This window comes from Tenrec ecaudatus, chromosome 9, assembly GCF_050624435.1.
Source record: "Tenrec ecaudatus isolate mTenEca1 chromosome 9, mTenEca1.hap1, whole genome shotgun sequence".
Taxonomy (NCBI): domain Eukaryota; kingdom Metazoa; phylum Chordata; class Mammalia; order Afrosoricida; family Tenrecidae; genus Tenrec; species Tenrec ecaudatus.
In genome coordinates, this window is record NC_134538.1 from 68,551,509 (window position 1) to 68,566,223 (window position 14,715).

Sequence of the window (14,715 nt, forward strand, 5' to 3'; positions counted from 1 at the left end):
TAACTGTGGGCTCAAACATAACAGCTGTGAGGACGGTGCAGGACTGGGTGATAGTTCCCTCGGTGGGGTCAGAGGGTCACTGTGAGTCGCAACCAACTTTATGCCATCTAACAGCAAGAACAAGAAGAGATGATACATATGGATAGCAGGATGCTTCTAGAACACAACGACCAAAGGAAGAAAAAATTAGATGGATGGTTCAACAAACATCACAAAAAAAATCCATTCCTTATTGATTATAATCCTTGGCTCAGACATGCTGGTGTGCTTCTTCTGTGGAGACTTAACTGATTCAATTCAATAGATGCTTCTTTTGAGACAAGCCTTTAAGACCCCAGATGCTATGTTTCCTGATAGACACCATCTGATTTCTTCACTGCACTTTGCAATAGCACCTGTGGTAGTCACCTAATCCTGTGTCAATGTAAGGATTAAGAGTGTAGGGGTGGAGTCTAGGCTGTCAATCTGGAGATAGTCAATAAAACTTCTGTGTGGGCATGGTCTTCCCCTGAGAATTCTGGGAAATCTGGTGCTTCCTCCTTGGAGGCAGAAGACACCTCTCTCTCCCTGCTACTCCCTGGGAGACATTGCAGGAGACAAGCCACATGGATGCAACCAGACCTCGGAAGCAGGAGAAGCAGAAAGACCCCTGCCAGTGCTGAGATGTTTACAATGCCACTGGACCCAAAGACTTTCCACCCACTGGCTTGTGACCATCCTGCATTTGGCTTCATTGCATGTGTTTCATGAGTCTGTAGAGGACTTTATAGATTGGTATCAAACATATGGGCTAACATCAGACTTATGGCCTTGGACTGGACTGGATTGGGAAGTTTTCTCAATGTTCAATTCCTCTTGCATATAAACTTTTCCCTTAAATATATATGCGTGTTTATGAATTTGTTTCTCTAGTCTACCCAGCACCCGTATCTTTTGTGATCTCTTGAGGGCAAGTACCAGGCAGGGTCCTGTCACAGAACTAATTGTTTTTATATTCAAAAATCCATTCGTATCTATGGTTTCTATATGTGCACAGTTGACTTTTGAAGATACTTTTATCATTTTGTTTTGTAGTACATCATAGATCATCCCCATAGGCTTAAGGTGATCCTATTGATTGTAACCTTGTTGTAGTCAATTATAAAGCACTGTTGTGCAAAGGATTTTATGCATGTGTTGTTGCTGTTGCTGTTAGGTGCCGTCAGGTCAATGCCTGCCCATAGCTGCCCTGTGCACAGAAGAACGACACTGCCCCGTCCTGCGCCAGCCTCATAATTGCTGAGCTCATTGTTGCGGCCAGTGTGTCAAACCGTCTTATCTAGGGCCTTCCTCTTTTTCACGGTCCCACTACTTTACCAAGCATAGTGTCCTTCTCCAGGGACTGGTCTCTCCTGACAAGATGCCCAAAGTCTGGAAGATAAAGTCTTACCATTCTTACCTCTAAGCAGCATTCAGGCTGTTCTTCTTCCAAGACAGATTTGTTTATTCTTTTGGAAATCCATGGTAATTTCAATATTCTTGGCCGACACCACGGTTAAAACTCAGATTCTTCTTCAGTATTCCTTAGCAATGTCCAACTTCCAGATACATATGAGACGATTGAAAATACCATGGCTTGGGTCGGGTTCACCTGAATCCTTAAAGTGATCCCCCTGTTTTCCAACACTCTAAAGAGCTCCTGTGGAGCCGATTTGCCCAATGTGACCTGTTGTTTGATCACTTGACTGCTGCATCCATTAGCACTGGCTTGGATCCAAGCAAGGAAAAATCCCTGACAACTTCAATCATCTCATTAGTCTCGAGATTGAGATCTTTGACTGTTTTATACGATCATTGTTGCTGGATCTGTCCCCCGACACCCTCCTCCCACGCCCGCCCCCCCGTTCTTTGTCCTTGTTTCATATACTTTTCTATATAGGGAAGCCAGGATTTATGAAGACAGTAACGGAAATAATAACTACCTCAAGGTAAAAAAGATGAGGGTGGGAAAAATAAGAAGTTAATGCCAATAGGTACAAGAAAAGAAAATGTGATTGTGGTGATGACTGAACAACCCTTAATAGGATTGACTATTGAATCGTATGATTTGCTGATTAAAGTTAATAAAAGTGGGCTAGTCTGGGTTGTCTAGAGAAACAAATTCATAGACACTCATACGTGTATAAGAAAGAGTTTTATATCAGAGTAATTGTATATTAAGAAAATATCACAGCCCAGTCCAGTTCAAATCCATAAGTTTGGTCTGATACAAGTCTATGAATTCCTCTTTAGATTCACGTAACACATAAAATGACGCCAAACACAGGAAAATCACAGGCTAGTGGGTGGAAATTCGTATAGATAGATCCAGTGGTAGTGGAAGCATCTCAGCACTGGCGTGGGTCTCCACGTGGCTTCTCCAGCTCCAGGGCTCTGGCTCCATCAGCATAGCTCCATGTGGCTTGTCAGCAGGAAGATGAAGCAGAGAGAGTGTGTGTCCCACCTCTAAGGAGGGAGACAGGAGTTCCCACAATCCTCAGGGGAAGGACATGCCCACACAGAAGCCTCATTGACTATGAACTGATTGACAGGCTAGACTTCACCCCTGTGCAAGTTCATAGGAGATTATATAACTATCACAAAAACTAACTAAAAGGAAAGAAAAATCCACTCCTACTAGAGTTGGTGTAGTTCTATGCATTCTAGCACCAAGTGATTTATCTCATTCCTGTCTGTTGATACCTATCCTTTTTCTTTGTTGTTTGTTTCTTTGTTTTATTTTATTTTTCCATATCTCTATTATTCTTTGCTTTTTAGTTCCTCCCCTCTAAAGATTCATTTCATCCTGTCTCCAATTAGTGAATTTCTTATAATTTGTTTGTTTGTTTATCTTGCTCTCCCTGTACCCCTTTCTTCTTACCTGTCTGCATGACTTTCACCTTCTTCCTGCAATATGCATCATGGCAGGGAATTCTCCAAAGTAGGGTTCAGCAGAGAGCTGGCTGGAGTCACATGATCTTGGAGACTGATGTAGAAACCGAAAGACAGGCAGACAGCTTCCCAAACCCAACCAAACTCACTGCTGCTGAGTTGATTCCAACTCATAGTGACCCTGTAGGACAACATGGAGATGCCCCTGTGGGTTTTCAAGACTGTAAATATTCCTTGTGGTTAGCTGCCCAACAGGACTATTGCGTCACTTTCCTTTCTGCATCTTCAATTCACTCCTCTTTCGGACATCTCCTTCCTCTCTTTCTCAGTGTCATTTTTCCCCCTGGAATTTCATTTAGGGTCATCAACCTCTGAAATGATTGGTCACCTTCTCTATTTTCACACCTTCGCCTCACCAAGATTACATTTCTGTCAAACATTTCCTGGAACTTTCTGTCCACTACTGTGAGTTTTCATAAGGACCATTGGGTAGATTTTACTTTCACGTGATTTTAAACGTAGAACTAATCTGAATCCTGGAGTCTTATGTTGGTTTTCTCAAGTTTTTAGAGAACTTTGGGACAGGAAAAAGTACTGAAATTAAAATGATTATTATTTTTTAAAGCGAGGTGAAGGAAGGAAACTCCACGTGAACCTGATTCAGCAAAGCAGAGTTGGTAGCAGAGTTCAGTCAGGGCACCTTTATTTTTTGAGGATCTGGTATTTACTGTTTTCTTCTACAACATATTTTGGAACACTGTTTTCCCATGAGGAATAGTGACAAGATATTGCTTTTCAAATGAACAACTGAGAAGTTCAAGAGCCTCTTCATGCTGAGCAAGCAAGACTTGTGAATATCCTAATGCATTATCAGACCCTTGACTTTGTCATCTCTTCCACCAAGTGACTGCGGTGTGTGTGTGTGTGTGTGTGTGTGTGTGTGTGTGTGTGTGTGTGTGCTGGGAGACGAGGGAGAAAGAGCAAGTCAGTAAAAGGAGCCAATTGTCACTGAATTTCTGTTTGATTCTTTCTTGAAATGTTTTAGTTACAGTTATGCATTTTGGTCTCCCAGAATTTGTCCTTGGAAAAGGACACCAAAATGCATCTGAGTTTCACTAGGTACATTCGGCGGTATTGATGCTTGCGTCCAAATGTAAACGTATAACTTCTCATGAAATTTCTCCAGGGTTGGACTAGCACAGAGCCAGCTTCCTACAGCAACGGTACACTAGGGGGGCTTTTCCTCTTTACTTCATGGCTGTAGCGCCACATGCCTGAAACAACTAATACTGTGTCCTATCCTTCCTTGTATCCGTAACTTCACAGCACTTGAACCTAGTTACTGAGCTTTAAAGAAAGTAGTTTTCAGTGGATATCTGAATGGAATCGGAGTCATTCATAAAAATATATTACTGCTGGTATAATTTGATTGGTGTATTATCTTTAAGTGTGCCATATAATTTGAAAATTGTTTTCTCAGCTTTAATTTCTAATCTAATACACATAGTCCCTGACTTAAGATGCTAAAAAGTTATGACAAACCACACTTGTAGACATCCATTTTTTGGTCTTTGTTTGACAATAATTTGCTGATGTTGTCATTCTCAGATGCTCACTAGCAGATGTTCAGTTTTATGGTTTCCTGTGCAAATAGTGCCGTATAGATTTAATGTTCTACACTAAACCAGGGGCTTCAGTTGTTTGAAAACATGGGCCCAATCACTGATCACTTTGTTAAAGTTGAGAGGCCGATTCAAGAAGCAGTGAGATGATACCGCAAGCTATAAGAAGGGGAAAAAGAGGACCATGCAGATAACTCTCACCAATTTTCTCACTAGAAATAGCATCCCTTTCCCAGTGATAAGCGAGATGATCTGGGAGTTTCACGAGTGCAGTTATTACTAGAACAGACAAAATGCCACCGTTGTAGGACTCTTCTTGCTTTTCAGAGGAAATACTGATGATGTGTGTGCTTTTATGTATGTATGGTTATGCACTGGACTGTGATCCAACAGGTCGGTAGTTTGCAACCACCAGAGAAAGATGGGGCTTTCTACTCCTGTAAACAGTTACAGTTTTGGAAACCCACAGGGGGCCCAATCTACCCTGTCCCCCAGAGTCGCCATGTGTCAGTTTTGACTCAATGGCAGTGAATTTGGTTTTGAGTTTATGTTAAAGATTATATGTAGGTTTATGTGCAATGTTTCCCACTCCCCAAAACAAATAAAGACCAGATTCATACAAATGTTGATAACAATACAAAGTAACAAGAAAAACCCACTTCCTTTAAGTTGATTCTGACTCATAGGGACCCTGTCGGGCAAGGCACCTTACATTTTTAGTATAATGGGTTTTACAGAGATTGCTCTGTAACTAAAGGTTATTCATCAATTGATGTACATGAACCAGGGCCTGCCTATGTACCCATTGCTTTTGAGTTAATTCTGACTGGTAGGGACCACATAACAACCCTGGTGGTATAATGGTTAAGCATTTGGGTGCAATCAGCAGGATCTGCAGTTTAAACCACTAGCCACTCAGAAGAGGCTTTCTATTTCACGTTAACAGTCATGATCTCAGCAACTCACAGGGGTAGTCCTATCCTATAGGTTCCTATGAGTCGGCGTTGACTCTATGCTGTGAGTTTGGAGTTTGGGCTTAGGGACCCTATCGAGCAGGGTAGAACAGCCCCATAGAGTTTCTAAACGTATACTATTTAGGGAAGATGATAGCCACGTCTTTCTCCCATGGACTGGCTGGTGGGTTTGACTAGCACTCAGTCATCAGAGTTCTTGAAAACTAACATGATACTGTACTTTTTAATCTCTCCCAGCACTCCTCTGTCAGGTTGTTGTATTGTGGAGGCTTAAACAGTACTGTGATGCTGAAGGCTTTGACACTGGTATTTCAAACACCAGCAGGGTGACCCGCGGCATGCAGGTTTAAGCTGAGCTTCAGGCTAAGCTAGGTACGGAAGAAGTATAGGTGATTCCTTCTGAGAGAGTAAGCCTTGGAAACCTTATGACTTTAATATGCTCTCAAATTTCTGCCTGTATTTTCACGCTTGCGCATTCGTCTTAATTTTCTTCAGCTTCTGTTTTAATTTGCATTTAAGCCTACAGTCTATATCTGTCCTTGCTTTGGCTGATGATATTCAGCTTCTCCATCATCTCTTCCTACAAATATTGCCAATTTGGTTTCTGGGTATTCCATTTGCTGAATGTTGCTGAATAAAAGACACTTGTAATGAAAAAATTATTGGTCTTTCAAAAATCTATCGTGAAATCTCCAATTTTGTTTCTATTGTAAAGGTCATGTTTTCCAACGATTATTCAACTATTACCTATGTAAAGAAATAAATTTGTATCAAGTAAGTGGCTCACACAGTTGTAGAAGTGGGCAAATCCAATCCAACTCAGATCCATGAGTGAGATGTTAAGATGAAGACTTTTCCTGATTCACGTATTTCTGAGAGCTGGTGAAGGTGGAAGCAGGAAGACCACAGGCTGATTGAGGCAGAGGGGGATGAATCCAAGTTCGATAGGACAGGCTTGTATCTAGTAAATTCAAAGTAGGCAGGCAATATGGTGAGTTGCTATTATCCCCTAAACTTGGAAAGCAATATGACAAGCCGTTGGCTCAAATCCAAAGAACCAAAGGTTGAAGGAAGAAATGCAGGATTTGCATAAGAAAAAAAAGAGATGAACCTTCGCACTGAGTCTGCTTTTTTTTAAAATTAATTAATTAATTTATTTTTTTACATTTTATTAGGGGCTCATACAACTCTTATCACAATCCATACATATACATACATCAATTGTATAAAGCACATCCGTACATTCTTTGCCCTAATCATTTTCTTTCTTTTTTTTAAAATCTTTTTATTGGGGCTCATAAGGCTCTTATCACAATCTGTGCATACATCAAATGAGCAAAGCACCCTTATACATTCGTTGTACTCGTCACTCTCATAATTCACCTTCCACTTGGGTTCCTGGAATCAGCTCAGTTTCCCTTTTTTTCCCCCCATCCCCCTCCCTCCCCGATCCCACCCCTGGTCCCTTGATAGTTTATAAATAATTATTATATCTTATCTTACACTCCCCGGCGTCTCCCCTCACCCGCCTCCCCCTTGACAATCTCCCAGAGAGGAGGTCACACATAGATCTCCGAGATCGGTTCTCCCTTTCTACACCCCCTTCCCTCCTGGTGTCGCCACTCCCACCGCTGGTGTTGAAGGGTTCGTCTGTCCTAGATTCCCTGTGCCTCCAGATCCCCACTGCACCGCTGTACATCCTCTGGTACAACCAGGTCCACAAGGCAAGGTAGGATTGGGGTCATGATGATTGGGAGGGGAGGAAGCGTTCAGGAACTAGAGGAAGGTTTTGAGTTTCATTGTTGTTACACTGAACCCTGTGTGGCCCTTCTCCTCCTCCCTACCCCTCTGGAAGGGGTGTTCAGCTCTCTACAGGTGGGCATTGGGTCCCCATCATGCACTCCCCCTCTTTCACGGTGATGTGATTCTCACCACCACCCCACCTTTGATGTTGGAGACCTGGTCTCCTCTGTCCTTCATGGTCACCTATGTTGGTGTGCTGCTTCCGTGTGGGCTCGGTTGCTTCTGGGCTAGATGACCGCTTGTTTGCTTTCAAGCCTTTAAGTCCCCAGACGCTATATCTCTCAGCAGCCGGGCACCATCCGCCTTCTTCACCACACTTGCTTATGCACACTTTCGTCTTCAGCCATTATGTGAGGAAGGTGATCACACAATGATTGTTTTTGTTCCTTTGTATCTGCTACATGGTCCATTTAACACCTTGTGTTCGGTTAGGCCGTGTGCTTCTTCTCTGTGGGCTTTGTTGCTTCTGAGCTAGATGGCCGCTTATTTGCCTTCAAGCCTTTAAGACCCCAGACGCTATATCTTTTTTTGATAGCCGGACACCATCAGCTTTCTTCACCACATTTGCTTACACACACGGCTGTCTTCAGTGATCATGTCGGGAAGATGGGTATCCTGCAATGGCTGCTTAGCAGGGCGAGGTGCTATTGTATTGGGGGATTATGCATGAGGAGGCCCAATGTCCATCTGCTACCCTACTACTAAACCTATAAATATATGCATATAAATCTATTGCCCCCATAAACATAAATATATTTACATATGTACATGTCTGTATTTAGGCTTCTCTGTATGCACTTTGCCTCCTACTCCTTTCCTCTATTTCCTTTCGCTTTCCTCCCGACCCATTACCATGTTTGGTCTTCATTCTGTATTCAGTAGTTCCTCTCAGTTACGTTGCTCTTGGTCACTCCCTTCCAGTCCTCCCCTCCCCTCCCTCCTCTGGTTTAGAACCATTCGCTGTTCCCTTGTTTCTGTGTTGGGCGACACCTCCTCCCTTCCCCTACCTCCCACGCTCTCATGTCCCTCCAGGACCGTTGGTCCTGTTGTTTTCTTCTCTCATTATTTGTCCAGCCTATCTTGTCTAGGTGGACCTGCTGACATAGTAATATGTGCATACAAATGGATATGACTTTGACTGTACCCAAGTGGCCCATAAGAACATGGCTTTGACAGAAGCAACATCGACACGCTGATAAGCAGAAAAGCCACTAACATACAAAATTTACAAGGTAAAAAACAAAACAAATTAAAAAAGACTAAGCAAAAAGATAGCAAATATTAAAAGAAAAATTGCAAGTAGTTCAAGGTCCTTTCGTTGGCCTGTAGACCATCCTTTATACTCCCTCGGGCTCCCTCTGCTCTGCTTCCTCCGCTGCTCCATTGCATGCCCCCAGTGTTTGCCTCAGTGTGGCGGGGTCAGCTCATAGAAAAGAACGGTAAACTCCCAAACTCATTTTACGAAGCCAGCATTACTTTGATACCCAAACAGGGAAAAGACCCCACAGGTGTAGAGAATTATAGACCAATATCTCTAATGAACATAGATGCAAAAATCCTTAACAAAATATTGGCCAATAGAATACAAAGGAACATCAAACATATCATTCACCACGACCAAGTAGGATTCATCCCAGCGATGCAGGGATGGTTTAACATCCGAAAATCCATCAATATCATACACCACATCGAGAAGAAAAAGGATAAAAACCATATGATAATATCCATAGATGCAGAAAAAGCATTTGACAACATCCAGCACCCATTCCTAATCAAAACACTCATGAAGATAGGATTGGAAGGTAAGTTCCTCAAGCTCATACAAGCTATCTATGAAAGACCAACAGCCAACATCATAGTCAATGGAGAAAAGACAAGAACAATACCACTGAAAAAGGGTACAAGACAAGGATGCCCCCTGTCCCCTCTTCTATTCAATATCGTTTTGGAGGTTCTGGCTAACAACATAAGACAGCGGAAGGACATCAAAGGGATCCAGTTGGGAGAGGAGGAGGTGAAACTATCGTTATTTGCAGATGAAATGATCCTATACAATGAAGACCCCCAAAACTCCACAGTTGGAATACTTACAGCAATAGAGGAATACGGAAGAGTAGCAGGATACAAGATCAATAAACAGAAGTCGGTAGGGTTTCTATACACATCGGACAGGGCCAGGGAAGAGGCGATTAAGAGGGAAGTACCCTTCACAGTAGCCAAGAACAAACTGAAATACCTAGAAATATATTTAACAAAAAATACTAAAGACCTTTATAAGCATAATTATAAAACCCTATTACAGGAAACCAAAAGTGACCTTCACAAATGGATGACCCTCCCCTGCTCATGGTTAGGTAGGCTGAACATAGTAAAGATGACAGTTCTTCCTAAAGCACTCTACAAGTTCAATGCTATACCAATCCAATTACCATCAACCTTCTTCAAAGAATTGGAAAAACTGACCACCAACTTCATATGGAGAGGGAAGAAACCCAGAATTAGCAGAGAACTCCTCAAGAAGAAGGACACAATTGGAGGACTCGCCCTGCCTGATTTTAATGCCTACTACACAGCTACAGTGGTCAAAACAGCATGGTACTGGCACAATGATAGACACTCAGACCAGTGGAAAAGAATAGAAAGCCCAGGAGTAAAATCATCAGCATATAGACAACTGATCTTCGACAAGGGTCCCAAAAACGTCAAGTGGGAAGCAGATGCCCTCTTTAATAAGTGGTGCTGGAAACAATGGATATCCACATGTGGAAAGTTGAAACAAGACGTCTACCTCACCCCATGCACAAGAATACACTCAAGGTGGATCACAGATCTAGAAGTCAAACCCCAAACCATCAGGACCATTAAGGAGGGAATCGGGACTAATCTCAGAGCACTGGCCCAGGGAGCACATAGGCTCAATGCAACAGGGAAGGGGACACACACAGGTGATCTGGAAATCGACAAATGGGATCTAATAAGAATAAAACACCTGTGCACCTCGAAAGACTTTGCCAAGAGGGTGACAAGGTTACCCACAGACTGGGAGAAGATTTTTAGTAATGACACGTCAGACAAAGGGCTCATTACTAAAATCTACAACACCATCATGACCTGCAAAAAGAGGAAAACAGTTAACCCCCTAAGGAAGTGGGCAAAAGAAATGAGAAGAACTTTCACTAGAGAGGAGATCAATATGGCCAATAAATATAAGAGAAAGTGCTCGAAGTCCCTTGCCATAAGAGAAATGCAAATCAAAACAACCATGTGATACCACCTAACACCCCTGAGGCTAGCCCAGATCAGTAAATCAGAGAGCAACAAGTGTTGGAGGGGCTGTGGTGAAGTAGGAACCCTCCTCCACTGCTGGTGGTCGTGCAGATTTGTACAGACACTGTGGAAAGCAATCTGGCGATACCTAAAGAAAATGGAAATTGATCTACCTTACAACCCAGCCATCCCTCTACTGGGCATATACCCGATTGAAGCAGCAAATAAAACACGACCAGTCATATGCGCTCCAATGTTTATTGCAGCACAATTCACAATAGCAAAGACTTGGAAACAGCCTAAGTTTCCATCGATAGACGAGTGGATTAGCAAACTTTGGCACATACACACAATGGAGTATTATGCAGCACTGAAAAGCACCGATGAGCACATGAAACACGTTATTTCATGGGAAGAGCTGGAAGGAATTATGTTAAGCGAGGTAAGCCAGACCCAAAGGGACAGGTACAACATGAGTCCCCTGAGGTAAGTACAATCAGCATGACAGAAATAGAAGAATAAACATCCATCCCACAATAAACGGGAGGAAGCATAGATAGTTGGAGGGAGGACAGGCCACACCTAGGGAGGTACATGAGAGCCCAGCATAAAGAATGAGTAGTGGGGTAGAGAGAGGGAGAACCGGGAGGGGAAGAATCTGAATGGATGGTATGGGGGGGGCAGGGTACTAACCCACCCGGGGGAGAGTATCGGTTGTGTCCCCACAGATCTGGAACATGCATACGGACCCCAACACGACACACCAAACAAGGAGGGCAACGCAAAGTACAGAGGTCTACACAAAGAGGCTGGACGACAAGCCGGCCCAAACCAGAATTTGACTGACCCCCACACTCGAAGGGAATACCACAGAAAACAAAAATAGATCGTCTGGAGTGGGAAAGGAACTGACCCACCACACCACATCCAGAAGGAAGCTGAAACAAAAGAAGGAGAAAGGACGTACTGGAGTACACCTGGGTCCACCAAGCCCAAAGTCGATAGACCAGCTAGAAGGGCCCGTCATACAGAGAGGACCATTCAGCTGACCACACTACGAGATACGACATCCTGCACCAACACATGGCCCTACATGGGACAGCACCTGAGACACAATGGGGGATGGGCGACTGAGTCTGCTTAAATAGGTCAGATTCCTGAGGAAATAGCCTTTCCATTGCCTCCGGGTGGTGACCTGAGCAAGGGGACTGCACTTCTCTATAACCCTCTTACAACTGCCTTGCTGCAGTTCTCATCATGACGTAGGCTTATTACACTGTTACCTTACATCATCGGAGTGGCCTCAACTGCCAACCTACTGAGAATCCTGGACATACCAGGGTGACACAAAACCCAACTATCCTACGAGCATAGTAAGCCATATGATCAATATCAATCAATTTTGAGTCACTAACATCTATGATATTGATCTTTATGTATTCTATTTCATTTATTGTAATTTCCAATATTCATATTGCCTACATTCTACATTGTGCTTTTAATTGATGTTCGCATCTGTATATGCCCTCATCTCATGAAGGCCCTGAAGGAGGCACATTGCTTCACTTGTGCCGTTAAGATCAATTCTGCTTTGAAGAGGCAGCTCTTCCTCAGTCTTATTTTGAGTGCCTTCCAACCTGAGAAAAATCCTCGTCTAGCACTATATCTGACAATGTTCCAATGTTATTCATAAGGTTTTCAGTGGCTACTTCATCAGAATTGTATATCCATTGAAATCTGTTCACCATGTGTGACCCTGCTGACATTTGAAATACTGGTGACATAGCTTCCTGCAACACAGCAACATGCAGGTCACCGCAGTATGAAAAACTGACTAATGAGTGGTAAATAGAAAGCAACTATACATGTAAACAATGAGTCAAAAGGGTTCATTGAACCATGTGAACATCAGACTTCATGACCCTGGCACAGGCACTAGATGGTACTTGGCTACAACTCCAAAAGGAATCGCAGTAGACAGTCCTGAATAGAGTTGGAGAAAAATTGAAACAAAACTTAAAATCATTTTTAAAAGATAAGACTTACTGCTCTGATATTCATGGAACCTCTGACACCACGACTCTTGTTGCTATTGCTAAGTGTCATCGTTCTGGCCCATAGTGACCTTTGCACAACAGAACAAAACACTTCACAATCCTACACCATCCTCACAGTTGTTTTTATGCTTAAGCCCAACCATGGCCAAAAGTTACCCTTAAACCCGGGAATTAAACTTAATTCCATAGTTCAACTTTCAGCTAAACAATAAGTCGATAATAGATGAAAATAGTACAAGAGAGATAGGCGCTCCTTAGAACAACCCACCATACTAGATTAAAGGAACTGTATTTTCCCTGGGAAACAGCTCCAAAGGCAAGAAGGAATCGAGAGGAAGGGTAAATGGAACCAGGAAGCACAGCAAGGAAGTAGAGCGGGGCTATTATATTGTGAGGATTACAATCAGTGTCATGAAACAAAATGTGCGTGGATTCTTGAATGGAAAACTAATTTGCTCTGGAAACGGTCCCCTAAATCAGAATAAAAAAGTTGACAGAAAACCTTGTGGAAGGCAGTTCGACTCTGAAACGTAGGGCGCCATCATGAGTTGGGGGGTCAATGGTTGAGTGTGGCTCTGCCTTTGTGAATGCGTGTTATTGAAGAGCTGATGCCAAGGGCTCCCGTAGAAAGAACTTGTCTTGAGAATGTGGATGGCAACGTATGTACAAGTGTGTCTAGTACAATTGAATGATGGATTGTTACAAGATTTGTAAGAGCTCGCCAATAAAATAATTAGTTAAAAAAGAAAAAAAGCAAGTTTTGCCCTCTCACAAACCCCCAACGTACATGCGAGCAGTGTCCAGTGACTGAAGAATTTCATCTGTACACATCAACAATTCATGATTGCAGTCAAGAGCTGAGATACACTCATATAATTTCCTTTTCTCAATAATGCTTTAAATTCTATACTATTGGCTAAATTAATAACACTATCAGTAGAATTACTGTACACCCAGGGCAATGATGGACATTTTTTACACTAAATAGAACAGGTTGTCAACACCTGAACCCTGAATCTATTTTTCAACATTGCATCTAAACTTTTTTTACTCATTGATGACTGCAATAAACAGCATGGAAGTAGATATCTGACTTCCTCTGGCTTCCCAATTGCCACAAGGCATGGGTCAGACATGCCTCCATGCTCCATCTTCCTGTACCTATCTGACATACCAAGCACTCCTCCCACTCCACTCTGCATGTATTCTGTGTTTGATAATTCATTGCAATGACCACAGCCAACTCTCTCTCTCCTGTCCTCAGTCTTGATTGTACCCATTCAAGGTCCACAGAGTTTCTCTCTTCTGCTCCTGCTTCAAAGATGGCTCAACTGCTTAGAGGTTGGTAACAAAAATTAAGCAATCCCCTCCATTAATGTTACAGGTGTCCTATTTCCATAACCCCACACAAGCCTTTGGTGGGAGTTACAGAGACGTGGGTAGCAGAGTCATATGGAAAAGTTTCACTCCACCACAATGACCATTATCTGAAGCTGCTATTTGGTTACAAGTTGCAACAGGTTGATTTTGGTTTTAATGCCATGATTCCTTCTCCATTTATTAACACTAACTTTCCATACAAAACAACATACAATACCCACATAGGGTATTCGCTTCCTCTGAAATGCCGTCACACTGGAAAGGCAGGATAAATGCCCACTTCCTTTCCTTCCATTATCGATTTTCAGAGTAATGAACTTGTGTCCTCACAACCTCCAATATTGTAAATTATGCAATCATTTAAAAATTCTTTTAAAAATATCCCTAATAGCACATAGATTTTTATATTTTCATAAGTTTTAAACAATTACGATAATTCTTATCAAAGGTCAAATTGTCAAATTTTTGTTGAGCTTATTATGTATACTTTTAACATGATCCCATTAGCCTCAAACTTCCTTGTTTTTGGTCCAAAAAGATATTCCAGAATCTTCCTGTATATTTCCTACACCCATTCTAGGCTCTGCTAAATATTTGACATAGAGATTGAGCTCATTATAGGTAGCGAAAGACCTTCTTCTTATTATTAGCTCTCCATTTCCTTCTGACCTCCCCTGACCTGCCCCTGGGTAATTATTAATC